Genomic DNA, 4331 nt, shown 5'->3' on the forward strand with positions numbered 1-4331 from the left:
ATTTGAACCGTCCACCTTGGGTGTACACGGCTGACGCCTTAGCCACTTGAGCCACAGGCACCGAGCCTCTCTTCTTTAAGTAAGATATAACCTTAGACTAACAGCAACAAGCTACCAGCCTCCTCTGATTTCCACATCTGCTTGCCAAAAGGATCTCCTGCTGACCAAGGAACTGCTTTCTTTCAGAATTAAAAATTCAGAAATGACAAGATCATACCTAACAAAAGTGCACAAAGTAGTGCTGCCTGACTTCTTACCATCTCATGCAGGTTTCTGACAACCACATACAAGCCTGTGCAGAGAACCCAAGGAACCTGTAAAGATACCCTGTTCTGGAGCAGTCAGTAGTCTTCCTAAACCTGTACATTCTGCCCAGGATCTCCAATCCTCCTACCCTTGCAGGAAAGGGGTCTGTTTTCACCTTCCAGCACTGTTAAAAGTGAATTTAATACTTCATCCTGGTGGCTCAAGCCTGTAATTCTAGCACTTTGGGAGGCCAACGAGGGATAATCACTTTGCCAGGACTTTGAGACCCATCTGAGCAAAATCAAGACCCTGTCTCTACAAAAAAAAAAAAAATAGAAAAACTAGATGGACATGGTAGTATGGCTACAGTACCAGCCACTTGGGAGGCTGAGGCAGGAGGATCAATTCAGCCTAGGCGTTTGAGGTTGTAGTGAGCTATAATGACCACCACACTCTAGCAGGGGTGACAGAGGGAGACCGTCCTTTAAAAAAAAGGTGAATTTGGCAGTGGAATACCATCCACAACAACAAGTCTTATTTCTTTTTCGGATTCTTCATTTCCTTTGTCTCTCAATAAACTGGTGGAATATCTTTTAGGAAATAAAATTATTCCAATCGTCACCATAGTATTCACTTTCTTTCAAAGCAAAAAGAGAAAAATATTATCAGTCTCCAAAAGTTGTGGTCAGGAACCAGAAGAAATACGTTCCAAAATAAAATTCAGACATTATGGACATTTAACCCGGCTCTTCAGGAGGAAGCAAACTGTGAGCCTCGGAACTAGTCTCAAGAGGAAGAAGCCAGGCAAAGGGTCTTCACCCTCCCATAATTACAGGGCCTTGACACCGATCCGCCTGCCTTGCAGAGGCTTTGGCCTGTTTTGTCTGGTCTTAATCTCTACCGGTCTGAAAATTACTCGCAGGAGCGATAGTGGTTAAGTGTATTTCCCACCCAGAAACAACATAACGCCCAGGACAGCGTCAAGCTGGCACCGGACACGCTTCAGCGCCCGGGGTCACCAAAGCCCAGGGTTTCGGTCAGAGAAGCTAGTTTCCCGCTACTCTGCCGGCCAGTCTTCAGGCACCAGGCTCTCTGACCTCCACCTGGGCTGCCCCTCGGCTTCGGTGGCAACATATGGGAGGCTCGGCGAGCGGGTCAGGATAGGATGCTGGAACGATGTTCCAGCAATGCTCGGCCGAAGCCCTAGCCCCGCGCGCGCCCGCTCCAACCCCGCGCCCGCCGTCACCCTCCCCACCGGCGTAATAAGGCCAGTCTTTCGGCCCGGCTTGTGTCCACTCACCGGCCCCGCCTGGGCAGCGGGTGCCCACAGCTCCCTATGGGAGCTGGGCCCCCCGGGCCTCCGAGTTTCAGCCCGCCCCCTGGTCGGCAGCGCAGGTGGCTGAGCCCCGCAGCAGCGGCCCTCACCGGCCGCTCGGTCCAGCTCCTGGCGCTGCCCACTGAGAGCCGATCAACAACAAGATGGCGGCCAGCCGAGGGGGCGGAGGCCGGGCGTCATAGTAACCAGGGCGGCAAAGAACCCGCCCCACACTGAGGCTACCCCAAATCAACGGCCTCTTTGCCTGATGCCCGGGAGAGCGCTTTCCGATGACAGGTCAGTCATTCTGTCAGTCAGAGCCTGCCTGTGGCGCTGCTGCCGAACGCCTGGGGCACGTGACTGTGACGGCACGGGTTGGCGCGTGCGCGCAGTTCTTAGCGTCGCTGGCGGCAGTGGTTTTGCTAGTGATTGCGAGGCGGGATCGCCCTTGGCTTCGCTGCTTGAATGCCCCGGGTGCGTACCCCGCAGCTTCTTTTCATACACTATGCACACTTAAATGTCAGTGGTGTGCTATTTGCTTGTTTTTTCACCCACCGTGAGAGGGAGAGGGCTTTTGGCTCCATTTCACTCTGGTGAGGAAACTGAGGTTCAGAGAAGGGAGGCAGAGCCAAGGTCATGCTACCTCTGGAGGTGGAAGGCTGGGTTTGCACCTTCTACTGGTTCCAGGGCATTAAAAAACCCCTTCCCAGTGGCTTCCTCAGCTTTGCCCCTCACTAGTCCCGAGGTACAGCTTTCTGTGCTGCCCCAGCAGCCTCTGACCCATTGACCACTCTTGTCCTGCCTAAATACTGGGCACAACATCTGACACAACAGGCACTCACTCTCTTCTGCCCTAAAGCATCTTGAGTTCCCAGGACACTATCAGTGTTGGATTGTCATGACCTGCCTCCCAGGTTGAGTCCCAGGAAGATGGTAATACCTCGTTTCTCATACAGAGCACCTACCTGGGTTTGATTTTGGGGTTAGGAAACCAGATGAAAACATATGGTCTGGCCCTAAACCCAAATACCCCAGCTACCTAACTCTGACTTTTTGGGGGGGAGGGGGGAGAGTCTCACTATGTTGCCCTCAGTGGAGTACCTTAGCATTACACAGCTCACAGCAACCTCGAACTCTTGGGTTTAAGTTATTCTCTTGCCTCAGGCTCCCAAGTAGCTGGCAGGCGCCCGACACAACGCCCGGCTATTTTTTGTTGTCATTGTAGTTTAGCTGACCCTGGCTGGGTTTGAACCTGCCAGCCTCGGTGCATGTGGCCAGCACCAAGCCCTAACGCTGACTTTTGAGCCTTATCCTTTCTGAGCTTTGATTGTTCCATTTGTAAAGTAAGGATACAAATCACTCTTCCCAGAATGAGGATTTAATGAACCCTTAGAGCAGAGTAAGTACTCAGGAAAAATTTGCCTATAGTCCTTTCCTATAGCAGCCTGTTTCCAGATTGGTGTCCCTAAGTCCTGCTCTAACACTCTCAGTTGGTGGGACTTCCATGAAGGATGTTATTCCCAAAGAAGACATTCAGTTTCTTCCTGGGCCTGGAATACCATAACTAGCTTAGGAAGGAAGGTCTTTCAGTGCCCTAAGAGGGTCCAGGCCCACAGATTTGCGGGAAGGGGAAAAGATTGAGATAGCCCGAGTATACCATGGTAAGGGTAGCCTCCACCTAGACAGCAGATCCTCTTGGAAAGCTAGCAGTAACCTGAGACCTGATACCAGTCTGGATGTAGGGAGTGGGCCAGCATTGTATCCAGCAGGACTTGCCCTCTTGCAGGTTGCTATAGGCCACCTGACTACATACCAGCAGCTCAACTCAACACTGGAGAGCTGAGGGCAAAGGAAACAGATTAGGAAGAAAAGACAATGTCCACCCAGGGGATTAACAGAAGGGCCTTTGTTAATCCAGGACCAGCCTTGCCATAGAGTTCTCAAGTCTGTATCACAGAGCATCCCACTGCTAATGCTCCAGAAACTTCCCAAGAAAACTTCCACACAGTTGGCAAACTGCCCTAAAATTTTGTGGAGCAGTCAAAAAGCAATACGGTCCTCCTCTCTGTAGGAAAAGGAAGCAAATGGCCTCCAAGGGGCCATGCTGGCTGGAGGCTTCCTTACCAACAAAGATAACAGCCTCTTACCGCTATAAAATGTCAATCACTATTAGCATCATTTAATGCCTTTTTTTTTTTTTTCGAGACAGAGTTTCACTTTATTGCCCTCAGTAGAGTGCCGTGGCACCACAGCTCACAACTTCCAGCTCCTAGGTTTAGGCAATTCTCTTGCCTCAGCCTCCCAAGTAGCTGGGACTACAGACACCCACCACAATGCCCAGCTATTTTTTTGTTGCAGTTTGGACGGGGCCAGGTTTGAACCTGACACCCTCAGTATATGGGGCTAGGGCCCTACTCACTGAGCCACAGGCACCGACCCCCCCCCTTTTCTTTTTAATTGAGACAGAGTGTAACTTTGTCGCCCTTGGTAGAGGGCTATGGCGTCATGCCTCACAGCAACCTCAAACTCTTGGGTTTAAGTGATTCTCTTCCCTATTAGCTGGGACTACAGGCGCCTGCCACAATGCCCAGCTATTTTTCTTGTTGTTTTAGCAGGCCCAGGCTGGGTTTAAACCCACCAGCCCCAGTACACGTGGCTGGCCCCTTAACCACTGACCTATTTAATGCCTTCTTTTTTTTTTTGAGACAGTCTCACTATGTTGTAGAGTGCTGTGGCGTCACAGCTCACAGCAACCTCCAACTCTTGGGCT

The 4331-nt window shown here is 51.2% G+C and overlaps 1 protein-coding gene across 2 annotated transcripts in view; it reads right to left on the bottom strand.

Moving 5' to 3' along the window:
- IP6K1 (inositol hexakisphosphate kinase 1) overlaps nt 1-1738 on the bottom strand; it is an 87186-nt gene extending 85448 nt beyond the window's left edge. For both annotated transcript variants that reach the window (XM_023519553.1, XM_003800598.2), the window contains exon 1: nt 1547-1738. The gene's annotated coding sequence lies outside the window, so the exon portion shown is untranslated. The remainder of the gene's footprint in view (nt 1-1546) is intronic.
- Between the last annotated feature and the right edge of the window lie 2593 nt (nt 1739-4331).

This window comes from Otolemur garnettii, unplaced genomic scaffold (genome assembly GCF_000181295.1).
Source record: "Otolemur garnettii isolate 467f Iridium unplaced genomic scaffold, OtoGar3 scaffold00179, whole genome shotgun sequence".
NCBI classification, from domain to species: Eukaryota; Metazoa; Chordata; class Mammalia; order Primates; family Galagidae; genus Otolemur; species Otolemur garnettii.